The sequence below is a fragment of the Gasterosteus aculeatus genome, chromosome 15 (assembly GCF_964276395.1).
Source record: "Gasterosteus aculeatus chromosome 15, fGasAcu3.hap1.1, whole genome shotgun sequence".
Lineage (NCBI taxonomy): Eukaryota > Metazoa > Chordata > Actinopteri > Perciformes > Gasterosteidae > Gasterosteus > Gasterosteus aculeatus.
This window is the reverse complement of record NC_135703.1, coordinates 17,501,705-17,519,435: the sequence shown is the minus strand read 5'-3', so window position 1 is coordinate 17,519,435 and position 17,731 is coordinate 17,501,705. Positions and strand designations below refer to the sequence as shown.

The 17,731-nt window shown below is 42.9% G+C and overlaps 1 long non-coding RNA gene across 3 annotated transcripts; it reads right to left on the bottom strand.

The window, feature by feature from the left end:
• Positions 1 to 139: 139 nt before the first annotated feature.
• LOC120833417 (uncharacterized) lies at positions 140 to 12,175 on the bottom strand. Of its 3 annotated transcripts, none has more exons than XR_013452689.1 (4): positions 11,279 to 12,175; positions 10,913 to 11,032; positions 3,058 to 3,230; positions 140 to 738 (listed from the first exon to the last, which is right to left on the bottom strand). It is a non-coding gene; the product is annotated as an uncharacterized LOC120833417 (long non-coding RNA). The 3 variants fall into 3 exon arrangements; XR_013452690.1 differs by having other exon boundaries at positions 10,913 to 11,027; XR_005714315.2 differs by having other exon boundaries at positions 10,913 to 12,175.
• Positions 12,176 to 17,731: the final 5,556 nt, after the last annotated feature.

The following is a 17,731-nucleotide window of genomic DNA, read 5'->3' as shown; positions in this document are numbered from 1 at the left end:
TACAGCGCGCAACGGCGACAAAGGCCTCCGTGTCCAACAACTTGGCTTCCCAGGAGAGGACTTTGTCCGACATGGAAAGTGGGAGGATGGTTGAATCCTGTCGGGCGGCCCCCACTAGGTAAACACGAGTTGTCCTTTACCGGATCCCCTCGGACGACGAGGTCACCAAAGGCCCATGTAGCACTTAACGTCCATGATGTGTCTGTGACAATAGCCGAGGCCTCGGGACGACACAGAGACAATCAAAGTGCTGCTCAGAGGGAAGAAAAGATTTGTTCCGCTGGTGTGAGGAGGCGGAGAGCAGAGTTACGCTGTGAGGGTACTCCAGATATCAGCCGTGCACATTTCCCCGCCTTCAATGCAATGGAGGACATTCTGAACACTCTACACACAATATTTCTAGTTTATCACAAAATGAAGTTTTGTTCTGTTAAAAAACCTTTTTGAAAACTGCTAAAAAAACTCGACATCTTCCTGACCGAAAGGTAGTCCAGCATCAAACAAGTGTCGCATAAGTGTGTCTCCACCGTGTGGAGCTGCCAGCAGGCAGGTGTGGCTTCTATTCACCACATGCACACAATCTATCAACTAACTCTCGCCGGGCACAGAGGAAAAGTGTCTGTTGGGGGGGGGAGTCAAAAACCCAGCCCCCCCTGTTTTGGTCCCAGTTGCCGTTTGAATGACCCTCCTGAAGTTTGCTGCTAAACAAGGGATCCATCAGTAGCTCTCAGAGTCGACCTGCAGGGAGGACAGAGAACCAAATGCAGACCCACAACCACACAAAGTCCATCAATGGAGACACAAGTAACAGATCCAGCTTTCATGTATGTAAATACAAGCCAACAGGTTACGCTGTTGCTGTGTGCAGTTTGGGCTTCTGGTCAGGCGATTACTTTTCTGCCTCGGCAGATGCAATTAGTCTTAAAGGGTTTGAAGGACTTTTGTTACAAAGAAAATGTTTGAATAAAATATGTATTTTGCTGCTTTAGTTAGATTACTTTCATCTCCTGTGAGTTGCGGTACAAGAATTTGTTTCTGGTTCATCACTTTTACAATTATTGTTGATTTGCAGTCACAGTGCACAAGAAAATGGCAAAAATAATCACAGGGAAATTTAAATTGTCTAAAGCTAGATTGGAAGGGAAATCAAAATCAGGTGAATTTATTGTAACACGTTTTGTGTAATTATGCTAATCCAAAATCTGAATTTCAATTCAGGTTGTAAAAGCTCAGACATGGTCAGAAAAATAAGCAGCGTCTGTAGCCCCCCATCCCTGCCACCTCCTGCTCCCCCTGGATTTACTGGGTCTAATCCCAGCGGTCAGCTCACGAGAGCCATTGTCCTCCTAAGGGGATGAACCGGTGTGGATTGGGTTTTTAATGGCATTAGCGGCTCCGAGCAGCAACGACCGGTAAGAGGATTGTGAAGTTACGCGGACCTCTGAGGGCCTGAATATAAAAGTCTGTGGTCGTAACACCTCAGTTGTTTGCCTGCCTGATGTCCTCCATCGAAACATTCCCTGTGAGCGTGAATGACTTCCTGTGTTGTGGAAGCAGCTCGTCCGGGTTCTCGCCGCCGTCACGTTTCCCTCTTTACCGGAGCCTGAACCTGGCTCGGACTGGTTTAAAGGTTCTGCCGATTGATGCCCCAGCTTAGTTGGATTAGAGGGTGAAAAGACGCACTAATCCAGCCGGCTGTACCCTGGTCAACAGAATACCGCCGCAAAGGACTCAGAGCAGCAGCGCAACGCAGCAATGGGAGCCATAGAGCTGTGCAGGGAGGGGGGAGAAGTACTCGGTGTGTCCACCAGGGGAGCCCCTCCCTATGAAACTACTCCCCACAGCGTGAGACCAGTGGAGGACGGCTCTCAGAAGAATAAAGGATTTACCTCAGAACAAATGCATTCAATCAGTCAAATGATTTGCAAATAAAGAGTATAACACAAACTCATGGAGTACACATTTTTAAATTCCTCGGCCTAAAATAAATGATTAAATGATTGTCAGTTTATTACAATTTACTGTGTTTTACTGTTAGAGAAATATATTCAATATATGTATTGAATCCATAATGCACCAACTTGTATATATAGTCCAAATAAATATCTTTATTATTTTAGTGGAAAAAACAGACTCCATGTATGTTTCCTCCAAAAGTAAAATGAAGGTACAAATCAACAACTTTTTGGGGGTCAATCTGATCCACTTAAGCAGTAGTCATACTGTACACAACCATCAAAATAAAGGTTAAATTCAGGGGACCATTGATAGATCTAGACAAAAAAAATGATGTCATATTAGAGCTGAAACTATTGATTAATTAATTAAGGTGATTAACAGAAAAAAATGCAACATTTAAAAAATATATATTTTGTATTCTTATTGAAAAAGTTTCAATCTTTCCAGCAAAATGATTTTTCTACATCTGAGTTGTGAGCTGTAACACACACATTCAACTCGTGAAGCTTCCATCGTTCATTGGTCCAAAGAATATCAACCGATGCTAAGATTTGTTTATCGCCGCCGCCTTTGTCGTGATGTTAGAAACACTATGACCTTCTTAAGTAAGTGGAATGGCTCAGCTGTCACGTCAGTTTTATTGAAGTGTACCTGCTGTGTTCATGGTGATATGTACAAGTGCTGCACGTGTGAAAATGTTTTTGCTTTTTCTTTTAATTGGATACAATTCGAAAAAGCATATTTAGCTGCCACCGTTCTCCTGGTCTAGTGCAAATATGACCAAAATGATTTTCTTTGTTTTCTTTACTAAGAGGTGTTCAAATGTGAAGTGTACACTCTCTAAAACCACTTTCTAATCCCCTTTGTGTCCGTGCTTGTTCACAATAAATCTGATCTGTGGTTAAGCATTTAGTGATTACAAGGGGGAGCTTGTGTAGGACTACAACGGCTCCTCTGTAGCCCATCCACTGTTAACTCGGTCCTCTGCACCACCCTGTATGTGCTGATGGAAGGTGACGGACACCAACGGCTCATCAGTAGAGCCACTGAGGTCAGTGACTGCATGTAAAGCTCAACGTGCTATCGATTAACAATTACCTGTGGGTGCGTATGCAACCAGGGTCGCATTTACATCCCGGAGTAGACACCATCCATCCATCTGCAAACTGCTTATCCGGCACACAGGGTCACGGGGGGGCTGGAGTCCATCCCAGCCAACTTCAGGCGATAGACGGGGTTCATCCTGGACTGGTCACCAGCCAATGGCAGGGCTGCACAGAGAGATACAACCATTCACACACCTACGGGCAATTTAGAGTCCCCAACCAACCTGAGAGAACCCACGCAGACACGGGGAGAACATGCAGACTCCACACAGAAAGGCCACTGGGCGGAGTGGAACCAGGACCTTCTTGCTGTGAGGCGACAGTGCTAACCACCACGTCACCGTGCCGACCCACTGTAGACACTTGCATTCTAATATGCAATCATATATAACCACACACACACACACACACACACACACACACACACTCCTTCGTGTGACAACAGCTACTACTGCAGGTGTAAAGAGGTGGTAATAAAAATAATACAAACATGCAAATAAGATTGAAGTCAGTGGAGCAGTAAATGATGAGTAAGGCAGAGGGGGGGGGGGGGGGGGTAACATTATCTGACTCGCAAACAAAAGAGGGCAGTATGATGACATTCACGCAAAGCAAACTTTAACGGAAACACACTCTGATCCCAAAAAATATTTCAATGTGTTCACATGTGGTATTCGTGGAGGTGTGTGTGTGTGTGTGTGTGTGTGTGTGTGTGTATGTCTGGGGTGTCTTTGTCAATGTGCTCAATGTATGCAATTACCCATTCATGTGGAATGCACATTCTCAAATATTTACAACCCCTTATTATCCCCCCCCCCCCCTCCACACACACACACACACACACACACACACACACACAGCAGGAGATTATCCCCCGAGGCTGGGGGGGGGGCAAGGGGGGGCAAAGAACGGGTAACATTTTTTTCCCCCAGTTGTCACACCTGCCATCAAGAAAACACAAAAAGCTGAGGACTTTTCCTCCCATGTGTGCACCGTTAAATGCTTTTCACACTTACCCCGTCCTAAAAAAAGAAGGAAAAGAAATCCTGGTGCAACGTAAACGTGCAGCTAACAAGTGTACACGGTGTCCAGCCCAAACAGAAATCATCATGCACTGAAGTAACGGCGTGAGAATCCAACAGGAAACAAGGTGTGAAACTGACATCCCCGTGCTGTGATTACATCACACGTGCTGGAAAGCCTTTGACCGGCCTGACCCTGGTTAGCATTCAACAAACACTTGTCTCTGGGATGAAAGCCTCATTGGAAGCCAGCCTGCTAATGATAGTATACTCAAACAATCAGGGCAGAGCACACATTGGCCCCCGTCTCGCATGACGACAAACGCCAGTCCTAAATACGATGGCATCAGTGCCGCGTGTTGGAACGGGCTCCTGGTGTGCGGCGCCAACTCGGCCCACCGCTGCCAAGCATTCTTCAGATTTCATTAAGTAATAGCTCATTCATTACGGAGGCTGGGACCAGGGCTGGAGCCGCCATTAAAGCCCGATCACGCAGGATGCACACAGAGCACACACACACACATACGCTGTACTTGCTGCAAAAATGCACAGAAACACACTGGCTGCAGCCGTGTACACACACACACACACACACACACACACAAGGCTTAAACGTATAATTTAGCTAAAACCTCCCCCAGGCTTGAGGGACCCTCCCTGGGTCTCTTCACCCTTCATTGAGCAAGCTTGCTGGAGGCCACTTTCCACCACTTTCTGCTTGCGATGTGTAGAAAGGGCGCAAACAACCGGGCCCTTTTTGGGCCTCTACCCTTTTGAATGACTACGTCTTTGTGCATTTGTGTGTGTGTGTAAACCTGCATGCATGACTGAAGGTCTGCCAGCAGTACTGTACTGTGCAGCCATAATCCCCAACTCCATTGTTATTGTCTGGCTTTGACTGGGTGTTTGATACTGATACATTCATGTTTGAATATGACCTTTTTTTTTTTTTTTTACAGTAAATGGATAGAATGCATTTTCAAACGAATCTGTAATCTTCTACAAAACAATTTGGAGAAGAAGTTCTCAAACTGAAGATGGTTCGGTTATCAGGTATGTCGGTAGGGGGAAAGGAGAATTTTAAAGCCAGATGGGAAAAATTTAGCATGAAAATAAATGATCAATATTCAAATTAAATTAAATAAATTCCATCAGCTGAGGAAGGCTGTGAATTACACCTTCTTTCTTTATTTAACGTAAAACGTATTTTCTTCTCAGAAACGAGACTTGACAGAGCTAAACTCAAACGGAGCGCTAATGTTGCTTGTGTCTGTTAACCTTGTTCAAATTGCTTTAATGGCGTTACAGCCACGTATCCCATGAGAGCTAAAATGTCATTATTTAGTAGGATGGCCCACGTTTAGCCGATACTCACACTCAACTCTTTCTCACCTCGGCACCTTTGAAAAGCTGCTGCGTACACGCATGTCTTACACGCCCTTTGACCAAGATTACAGTCGCAATTTAATACAGTTCAGAATAGTTAATTTGCCATTAAAGTCGGGGGATGGAGGGGATACGTGGGCGCTGTGTGAATAGGGCATAGTGTGACTGTGGAATAGCCACGGCGTCTTAAATGAATTCAGTACAGGAGCCCCCCCCCCCCCCCGGGTTTCCCCAGAGAGAGCCCCGAGTAATACATCATATTGCTCTTAAACTAGCTATTAACCACAGTGAGGACAGAGACGGAGGGGGAGGGACGGGAGGGGAAATTAAGCAACGTCTCATACAATAGCTCACCATTAACCCAAGCACTAAAAGGCTTGCTGTCTCCTTCTGTTATACGTGGCCTTAATTGATTCTCGTAGTCCCTTTGCGGGCCGTGCAAGGAAAGGGAAAAAGAATGAGGGGGAAACTTGCAGATGAGATGCCATTCCCTCTCTTTGCCTCCCTGGCAGGGTGTTTAAAACTGGCTGCCGTGCCTGTGCATTAGCCCCGTGGACAGCAGATATGCTCCCTAATCGTCTCAACAATCAAGTCCACAGCATCTGAACATCTATTCACCAACTTTGTGTCCCGTGCATCTCCAATTAAAAGAGGACGGGCCATATAAGCATGGTGATGAGAGAATATGAGGAAAATTAGATACGCAGCGCTAATCTGTGGCTGTAAAGGAAAGAAATAAGATTAGGATGTAATCCACCAGTATCCATTACTGCTGCTCAAGCTGTCCCATGCAGCAAAGGTTACCGTACCAAAGAAAAAACAAACAAGCCAGTGATAAGGTTTGCTCAAGATGCGTGATTGAAATCCCATTCCGCAAATTAACATACATATATGCAAATTAGATCATAATTAATTGCAAAACATATTTTTGATTAAATACTCCAAACGTCATGATTTTAATCTTGACCGGGAATGGGAGAAATAAAGTTTTTAATTAACTTTGCCAGTTAAAGCTCATCAACACTTTGAATGGAGTTTAATTAGGACACCGCCCTCTCTCCTTATTTCTCGACGGTGAAATCAAAAATCAGCCATTGTTATCACACTTGTAATGCAACCAGTGTGGGAGATGAGGCCGAGATAAACGAGCAGGGTCCTGATTTTCATATGCAAAGTAAAATAATTCTGGTAATTGGCAGATATTCTAATATTGATTAAATTAGATGGGAAACACTCCTTTCATTAAGGCACTATGATATAGCCTAATTCTGATCATCGCCTCTGTGTCTTTGGGATTACCAATTAAACAGGCTTTGTGGAGGTTTCTGAAACCGGCGGACGAGAGAGGGCTAAAATAAATTAGGCCCATAGTTTGCGTGAGTGGAAGCGTGCCCGCCGTCTCCCTCCGTACTGTTTACCAAGGACTGTTGTTTGTGTGGGAAGTCATGGTTAATGATGTATTCATCCTTTCTGGCTGTGGAACTCCAAGCCCAACTCAATGGGTATTGGGCTCAATTTTATGAAGAGTGGGAGCTGATAATGAAAACTAACATGAAGCCCCTGAGTGGATCAAGATGTGTGTGTGTGTGTGTGCGGTGGGGAGGTGTGGGTACGGAGGGAAAAGGGGGCATGTGTGTGTGTGCGTGCTGGCTGGCATAACTGTATCCGTCTTCTTTCATCATGCCCAGGCAGAAGCCACAACTCACTTTCTCAAATGAATCATTCAAAGCCTCCAAAACTTTCAGCCTCCCTCCCCATCCAGCTCCACTAAAGCAGCCGTCCACTCAAGAGTATAAGGAGGCTTATTGGAGGATAAGACCATGCGAGGTGCTCGAGGTGAGACAACCAATTACCCATAATCACTTTGACTCTTCTAATCTCCCCGCTGTATCGACGGGATTTAGCTGCGGCAGCACCTGTGAAACCCGGCCATCTCCAATCTGCTGCCGTCCGCCTTTGTTATTCTAATGTCAGCCACTTGACTCATGCACTCGTGTCAGAGGGGATAAGCACCTGCTGGGTGTGGAGGGGAGGGGGTTGAGGCCCTGTGACCTTCCGAGCTAACGCTGTTGATAGATAAGTAGGATTTGGTCAGAGACTCCCGGAGTTTCGTCAGGTCACTCCCTCAGAGCAGCCGCTGCCTTCCCCGTGGAAACGGAGCAGCACACATGGAGGCTATGAAAGCCACATGTGGCTGTGGTGTCATTGCAGTAGAACTTGTTTTTCAAAGTGCATGACCAAGTGCGCTCGTTCATAGATCCAATCAGTTCCACGTCCAACAAATATTTCAGCTTCAGCTTCCAAACATTACGAGGACTGAACTTTATAGGCAGCCCGTCTCAAAGAAATGTTTAAAATGCAATCTAGGCAGAGCGCTTTTCTTTGTCATTGTCTGCCTGCTGGATGACAGGCTGAGACTTTAAAATGATTTGTCCCAAACAAACATGTTGATCCAATCGATTCCCCACCGATTCATCTTTTCACTCTTGTCACTTGACACTTTTGTCAATCAAGGCGGTCAATGAGGTCAGCAGATGCGCTTCTTTTGTAGATCTGGTCTTGATCAACACTGACTTGTGACTTGACAAAACAACAGGTTCTCTACCTGTTTTCTACAACAGATTGAGTGAGCAAAAAGGTCCTTGTGCATGTACTTTTAACTGGTTATGTACTACCAATGTTACTCATACAATGATTCTCAAATGTAAGGAATTAGGAACATACTGCAAAGGTTTTGTATTGAATATAATAATATTCACATATTCAATATCATTGTAAATCATAAAAATAAAATCAACTTGTGCCAAGTGCAGATGCCTGACTTTTTGAATATAACATGTTTGCTTAATGTACAGGAGATTGTCACAGATTGGATTATTCATTTGACAAACACGCAGAATTCATTATAGATTTTTTTTTGTTTGGCTTTGTATTTCTATAAACGTTTTGCCATTACCTGATTTATACTCACGGCATCAGTAAATCTGTCAAATGTAATGCTAAATATGAATATATTGGTAATCTTCAACAACAAGTGATTCTGGCAGCATTCATAAATGCCTATTGTTGTCATTCAACACAACTGATTTACAACTGTTTATGTTACATTATTAAATTTATTGGTTGGGGTTAGTCAATTCATTTTATTCAATTAAGTCAATTAAAATACATAGAATTTTGGTTCCTCAGAACTGTGTTTGTTTGACCACTCCTCCTTTATACATTGACTCTAGTAGCAGAGAACTGTCTCATTAATGACAGTTGCAATGCATTATCTCAGTCAACATTGGACACTCAAAAGTGTTGATCAGTCCTCCTCAAAACTCCCTAAACCAGTCAATTCAACTATTTATCAAAGAGGAAGAAGGTGCTCAAAAGGGACATATTTTTTCAAAGTGTGCTCAAAGGTTTTTTAGTGAGCAAGTATGCATTAGTGCACATATACATACAAGTTGCGGAGATTGAGATCTTTGGTATAATAGCATGATGAAAAGTTCATTAAGAGACTCAAATAGGCCCTAGAGGACAGTATCTGCTGTGGGACCAGTTTATCTTGCCTGTCTGGCGCCTCACCAACCTTTAAGAAATGTCAAGTGGCTTGTGCAATTGAGGGATACTTTCACATCTTAGTCTCTAAAGCACTGTAGGGCATTCAGGAGCTTCATGAGAATACCAGAGGTTCCTGAGAGGGCAGCAGGTACAACGGAGGTGTTCATCTACTGATGGAAGAGAATGTTTTGGGACACGGTTCTAGATTTATGGAGTGAACTGTCCCACATGCTGTTAAAAGGGCCATCTGTCGTCCAGTCGAGATGGTGGGTTTAATATCACCATCCAACGTGACTGACATTTTTCTGAAGTTAATAGCCAGTTGTTAGTGTGTGAAGTAAAGCAGAGAGAGAGAGAGTTGCCAGCCACGTACGCTATTTAGCTTGGGTTAGTTCTCTGAAATTACGACATTACAGCTTCACAAGGATTATTTTGGTGTTGAGGAAAAATGTATGTGGGAGTCCTCAAGTAGGGCTCTTGATTTCCTTTAGTTTAAAGTTTCAATTAGTGGATTCGGATCTTAGTGCATTGTTGAGGGATACAACGTTCATTTTCCATGTTGCTCAAAAAGCTGCTGCAATTTAGAACTTGTCAACATTTACCATTGCCAAGCGAAACTTTTAAAAAGATCCACCGTGGACTCAAATCGCTTTATTAAAGGTAACTAGTGAAAAGGTAACTAGTGAGTAGTAGGTTGAATCCGGTTTCTCACTAAAAGGCATTGTGTGTATCCTCAATGTCTAACGCTGCCTGCGTACTAAAACATTCAAGTCAGATGCTGCATTCAATAAGTTGTCTGCAGTCGGTTAAGATGTTCATGGCGTCAAGCCCATACGTGTGATGTTTAAAAAGACGGATTCAAGAGAAAATCTAACGATTAATTGTTGTCCAGGACGCCGTGGTCAGAAATTCTATTATGTACAACTTGGTCTTAGTTTTATAGTTTTGTACATCAACAACAGTTATTATACAATCAATCCAACCAAAGAAAGCGGTTGCGGAGCTCAATAAGTTTATAAGTGTTCCCTACAGTTTAGGTACAAATCTTGTTCATGCCTGAACTACAAAAATTGTCATTTGTCAGTGCCTGTGTGACCATTGCAAACAAGATGTATAGGTTTATCTCACTGGCTGAAACAAATGAACCACTCAATAACAGCTTCGTGTTTTTACCAAATTTCCCAACCTGGATTACTTTAGCAGCAGACAGCTGTTTTCAGCAAGAGGTGGATACAAATTTCCGGGTGGCACGTAGGTCCTGGGTTCCACTCTGCCCAGTGGCCTTTCTGTGTGGAGTCTGATGTTCTCCCTGCGTGGGTTCTCTCTGGGTACTCTGGCTGCTTCCCCAGTCCAAAGAGATGCACTGGGGATCAGGTTGATTGGGGATTCCAAATTGTGTGAACGTGAGTGTGAATGGTTGTATGCCTCTGTGTTGGCCCTGCGATTGGCTGGCGACCAGTCCACGGTGTACCCTGTCTCTCGCTTTAATACTTTAATATATATCCCCTACTAGCAGACAGACCTTATACTTAAAGGTAATTTGGTTTTTCAACAAATGACCAACTTTATGCTCCCTCGAGAGCAAAAGAGACAGGATTGGTCACAGTAAAAGAGAGGTGGTGAAAAAGCCGACACTGAAGTCAAATCATCTCAAACTCTTAATTTGGAGGGAATTGGAAGTGAGTGTACACAAAATGGTAAATCAAAGTAGGAGAAACTGAACAGAGAGTTTGGGTGAGAACTGTATATTGGCCTTTGCCTTCTTTGAGAGAATTAGATTTGAGTTGATTGAGGGGTTATCTAGATGGTGTTTTACCATTAGATTACAGGTTATTTAGTGGACGCTTTTATCCCGTCACAGCTCCGGTTCTGATTCTCCCAGCGTCCTACCGTATTGTGATGGCATTGTCTCCCAGCAGCTGCAAAGCTCACCATCTTCATTCTGAGTTCCAACTCCAAGTTGGGTTTATCTCCGAGAGGCTGACCTTGGCTGTGGCAGTGGAGCCTGAGCTGTAGAAGATGCAGGTGAACCCACATGATTTCGTTAGAATTGGACCATGTGACAAGCATTGGATAAGAAATTTCAAGGCAGATCCATCAACATTTAAACGTCTATCACATTAACTTTACTGCAAAATAAGACTGTTTTCATCTTTCAACTTTCCCATTACACCCTGAAGGCAATGCTGTCTTTGTATAGCAACCATGGCTCTCATTTTGTCAAGGGCCTGGAATGACTATAAAATCATGCATCACCTCTTATTGTGGATACAGAGGTCCCGCAGAGATGCTCCATTCCCATTTTCCCACCAGGGAAAATCCGACCCATCTGAGGATTTCCAAGCCAGACAGGATAATCTGACATGCTCTAATATGACACTGCTGCTCTCCACTCCATCTTACTCTCTCCCTCTTTCCCATCCCATTTCAAGTCTGGGTGCCGAGCTAGCACAAATGAGAGACACTTTGAAAAATAAGCTGCTCATTTGGGACTGAGTGGAATCAGATGGTTGGCCAGTGCTCAAAGGCACAGCGAAAGAAAGGGGCGGTCGGGTCAGCTTATTATTTCAGTGGATACAAGGCGCTGATGTTCTCCCTCATATGGCATTTACTTAATCAAAAAGCCTGGGCCACGAGAATGTTGGCCAATGTCTTTCCATCCAGCTTGTGAAGGTCAAACCTACCTCAGATCTGACAGAACTATGAGAAAATTTGTCTGTTTTGTGACTGGAGAAAGAAAGGCAATGAAGGGCAATAAGGGCCCAGCAGCAAACTATCTAGTGCCCCCTTGAACTTTTCAAATATAGTCTATACCCAGGGCTTGACATTGGCACCCGCCCACCAGCCAAATGCGGGTAGAATTTGTCTGTGGCGGGTAAAGCACTCACTCTCACTAGCCGCTTTGGCGGGTGCAATTGTATTTTTGGGATGGTTTTGCGTTTGAGATAGTATGTCCCTCCAGTGTTGCTGTTGAGGCGAAGGGTGGTTGAGGGGTGAAGGCGGTTATTAATGTGGTTATTATGGACAGACTACAATGTTTGCCATGTATGCCATGTGTACAGAATGAACAATGTATTATACACGCAATTCCTATGACAGAAATGACTCAAGTAATTATGGGTAGTAAGCCAGGCGCACAGCAGGACCACTGCAGGGACAGATAGAACCACCATCACATAGAACCACCATCAGATAGAACCACCATCCACAGAAGCCTGTGGGGAGGGAGAGCACAATGACTTTAGGAGAGGGTAATGTTGGTTTATGATGACAGTAATATGATTAATATTTAAAATAATAATGATGATGATGGCAGCTCCCCTGCTAGGGGAGAAAGCACAAAAAAACTGAAGCTGAATTAGTCATGTGCATTAATAAAACGTGGATTATTGTAAAAAAAGAGCGCGTGAGAGAGGAGCTTGGTGTGTCCTAAGTCCCCCGGCAGTCTAAGCTTATAGCAGCTTAACTAAGGGCTGGTCCGGGCTAACCTGAGCCAGCCCTAACTATAAGCAAAATCATAGAGGAAAATTTTAAGCTTTACCTTAAAAGAGCTGACCGAATCTGCCCCCCGGACTGAAAGTGGAAGCTGGTTCCACAAAAAAGGGGGTGCTTGATAATTGAAGGCAGTGGTTCCCATCCTACTTTTTAAAACCCGGTGCCTCGCCAGGAAGTGCCTTCTAGGTGAGGAGAAGTACAGTACCTTAAATTCTATTCTTGATTTAACAGGGAGCCAGTGCAGAGAAGTTAATACAGGAGTAATATGATCCCTTTTCTTAGTTCTTGTTAACATGTAACGTGCTGCAGCATTCTGAATCAACTGGAGAGGCTTAAGATATTTACAAGAGCAGCCTGATAACAAAGAATTATAGTAATCCAGTCTAGAAGTAACAAACCCATGAACTACTTTTTCTGCACCACTCTGAAACAGGAAGTTCCGGATTTTTTGTATATTACGTAGATGAAAAAAGGCAGTCCTTGAAGTCTTCTTTACAGTATATGAGAGTTGAAGGTCATATCCTGTTTCGAAGAGAACTCCAAGATTGTTGACGGTGATGCTGGGTACCAGAGCAATTCCATCCATAGAAACTGTATCACGTGACAGCTGACTTCGAAGTCTCTCTGGGCCTATCAAGATAACTTCTGTTTTTTCTGAGTTTAGCATCAGGAAGCCGGTCATCCAAGTTTTGATGTCTCCAAGACATTCTTGAAGTCTAACAAGCTGGTTGGTCTCTTCTGGTTTGATCAACAGATACAGTTGAGTATCGTCTGCATAACAATGGAAGTTTATGTGGTGTTTCCTGATAAGATCGCCCAAAAGAAGCATATAGAGGGTAAATAAAATTGGTCGACACCGTGACCAACATTGGTGATCTTCGAGGATTCACCGTTTACAAGCACAAACTGGGATCAATCCGATGAATAGGATTTAAACCAGCTGAGTGCAGTTCCTTTGATACCAATCAAATGTTCTAGTCTCTGCAACAGGATACAGTAGTCTATGCAAGAGTAGGTTTCTTAAGAGGTTTAATTACAGCTACCTTGAAGGACTGTGGTAATTGTCCTGTCAACAAAGACAGATTCATAATATCTAATAAAGACGTGCTAACTAGAGGAAAAACTTAAGCAGCTTAGTCGAAGTAGAAGATTTAGATTTCAAAATTATAGAAGTCAGTTGATCAAGGTTGATGGAAGAGAAGGCATCCAAGCATACAGAGCACTATGGGGCGCCGTTTGTAAAATGTTGCACGTTCTAAAATCCTGCGCAGTGTTGCTACATTTAGCATTGTCATATGAACAAAAAAGCACGACAATACTCATGTCACTTTTTCAAACATTTTCAGAGAAATTCATGTAAATTCATGCAATAACTTTGCCGAGGATAATGTTTGGCAGTAACAAAGTTATTAAATAATATAAATGTTAAATGTAAATGTAAAATTTAAATCTAAATGTTAAATGTAATATCTAAATGTTAAATGTAAATCTAAATGTAAATGTTAAATTGTATATCTAAATGTTAAATATAAATCTAGATGTTAAATGTAAATCTAAATGTTAAATGTAAATGTTAAATGGTAAATCTAAATGTTAAATGTAAATCTATATGGTAAATGTAAATGTTAAATGTTCACTCTACATATCAGACTTGACGACTAAACATTACAATATTTACGGTAATTCACGCCGCATCAAAACAAGCTGGCTAAATGAATTAGCTCTTGTTATAGAGCAGGGGTGTCAAACTCATTTCATGTAGGGGGCCACATACTGTCCTCGTTGAAGTCATGCGTGGGGGGTTCACAGGCGTGGAACGTCACGCAACCCCCCCTTTACCGGACCATCGCCGAGGATTTGACCGCGACGTGGAAGGGGGGGCAGGGGCTCGGATGGTCGCGGTCAACGGGGGGCGGCACGGGCGTGCGCGGCTAACATTTAGATTTAACATTTAGATATAACATTTAGATATAACATTTAGATTTACATTTAACATTTAGATATAACATTAAACATGTACATTTAGATTTAAAATTTACATTATGATTATATATGATTATTGAACAACTTTGTGTTACTGCCAAACATTATCCATGAATTTCTCTCATGCTTTTTTGTTCATTTGATAATGCCACCCCAAGTCCCGAAAGACTCAAATGTTAAAATGGTGGCATCTAAAATTAAAATGAACTTTTTTTATCATAAGCTTTATCTTTTTACTTTTCCATTGCAAACGTGTCTCCTTCCTTTTCTGTTGAACAGTGTTCTCTGGATAAAGTCACTCTAGGCAAAACAGTGAGGGAAGATGCATGCCGACCCATATACTATCAACCTCTTAAACACAGCAAATATAGAAACCTCAAATCGAGGGCTTTTTGTGAACACAGGAAGGAGTTAACAAGAGTCTTATTTTGGTAGGCCTTGGCTTTAAGCTTCAAAACTGAACAAAACCACATTATGCGTGTGAGGGTACATAACAGTGTCTTTGTCTTTCTTGGGGATATCCTGAGCCTGGAGAGGTGTGAACATGTCACTTACAACGCCTGTCACTTCTCAGCCCCTGCTGGCCTGAGCACATGCAGTCACCTAATACGACCTGACTACCTTCCAGGAAAGTCTGTCAAAGGTGTATTCAAAATAATGGCATGCAGCCTTTCAAAATGTGGTGAATCCTTCAAAAGGCAAAGAAAACATATCTGAGACGCAAGACCTCTGATGGAATAGTTGTTTTAGGTATCTAAACTATTAACAAAAGGGGATAATGATCGTCAGTTTCATGGAAGGAACAATTTCGTAATGGGTAATTTTTTGTGAAGCAAAACTTGCATTGAAACTCCTCAAAACTCAATGCAGGGGTCTATAAGGTGGAGCAACGCTGTTATGAATCCAACGTAATCACTATTAAAAAAATCTTCTGAAATGGTATTAGACTGATGGATGGAGAAATCAACAAGGGACAAAAGAGGAAGAAATCTTTTGAGCTCTTGCTTTCTTGCTCTGGTTCATTTGGAGACATAGTTCCTTCCACTCACCATAAGCAAACTGGCCTAACCACAATAGTCAAGAGCGCACACATGATTAAATAGTACACAGGGAGCAGGAGAAATAGTTGTGGTTGGTGGCTTGGCCGGAGGCCGGGAATTATGGCAGGGGGACAGACTCTTGCTTTTAATCACACAGGGAGATAATGGCTGCCATACGCCACAGACTTTGTTTTTCCCACAAACCAGCCGTCAGGACAGCTTCTTCATTGGCTATAGCAGAAATGTCCAACTTGCTTCCTTTTGCCGGACAGAAGCAAAAAGAAACCCATCTTTATCCACATGGTGATGGTTTATATGGTGACGGTCTCAGTTATAATACATTTTGGACAACTTGGTATATTTATTTCATTTCGAAAAAGGGCTGAAGTGTGTTTCCACATTGAAGAGTTTATTTAAGCAACAATAATTTAGTCATATTAGCTACTTACCAAAGAGAGCAGGTCAAAGTTGAATCTAGAATTCTTTATACAAATATGAGTTGAGATAATGAACCCAGAGACTGTGGCTCAGAGGTAGAGCAGGTTGTTGGAAGAATGGCTCTTTTATTCCGCATGTCAAAGTGCCCTTGGGCAAGATACTGAACACAAAACTGCTCCCTAAGGGCGTGCCACTGATGTGAGTGTGCATAAATCTGAATTAGCTTACAGTCCGGATGGACCTTACATGGCAGCCCCTGCCACAAGTGTAGGAATGGGTGTGAATGGTTGAATGTTGAAATGTAATTTACAGTTCTATGACATGTCGGAAGTGTCCAGTTGTGGTTTATTTCCTGTCTTATTTTGTAGTTTCTGCTTCTTGTCTCCCTGGGTAACTTCACTTCCTGCCTTGTCCTGTCATCCCCTGTGATTGTCAGATTGTTTGCACCTCCTGTCCAATCACCTGCCCCTCCCTAGTGTATTTAAGCTGTGTGTGTCTCTTGTCATTGTCGAATGTCCTGGATGTTTCTAGTTTTTGCCTGCCTTTTTCCCCTGGTTCTTGTGTGAGTTTTGGCCCCTTGGCCTTTTGCTTTAGGACTATTACAGTCGTCTTTTGTTGCTCGAAGTCTGCGTGTGAGTCCTGCCTTCCCCGCATCCCTGACAGGAAGACGACTAAGGTGCTAAATAAATGCAAGTCCAAGTCCATCACTTTACTGTCACTTTTCTACATTCCTTCTAAGCTCTATCCTAGAATTTAGAAAGTCAAGCAAGCCCGACTTTTAGCTGGCATTATAGCCTATTTGAGGAGAACAATACCAATCAAATGGTTGAAGACTGACCTGGAGTCAGAACATAAACCTTAAATGTGGGTACTTTTCACTTTTCTCCCTCAACTTTTGCCCGGGTGGCTAAAATAGGGGCGTGGCTAATTTGGGGGATTTTTTCCATTACTCAATAACATTTTTGTAGATATTCCCAGATGGAAATTCAAAGCTTTGAAAATGTTAACACTGCTATTGATGATTCCACTAAACATACTATTCGGTTAACATTGGGTGGCGCTGAAAATAAAACATCAGCCATATACCTTAGGGGCACAGCCTAGAACAGCTGCCTTGAATCAGAGCTCAGCTATTAAGCAGTTGGGGTACACTGATTGTTTTAACATCACCACTCTTATTTTCATATTGATGAACCACAATACAGGGAGCGGGTCACCAGACACAAAAAGCAGAAGGTAAAGTTTTGATTTTTACCAGGCAGCCGCGCTCCAAAGGTATATGAAGTGTGGCTGTCCAGAGCCCGGTGTCATTTGAAATGCTTATGTGGGCAGTTATTTCCATCTCGTGTATCCTTTCTCAGCCTTATTACAGCTCCCTATTCAACAATAAACAACAGTTCACAGTCACTAATGGTTAACTCTGGGAACAGGAAAAACCAAACAGCCTTCTCATCTCATGTGATTTATTCTCAGCTAGTGTCTGACTCAAGGTTTGACAAGGGATGAAACGATCTGGCTCTCTCCACATTTGTACGGATGAAATTATAAGATGAGGGCGATGAATTAAAGGCAGATGGGTAAAACAGAGGCGGCGACAGCTCAATGGGAGGTGAGTGTGAGACAACCATTAGATTGCAGCCATTTCAAAAGCATTTTAAAGTTTGATAATTCTTCTTCAGTCGATGACTTTGCTGCTTATTTATTTCCTAGAGGCGACACACAAACACACACACACAGTGCAGGTTGATTTTTC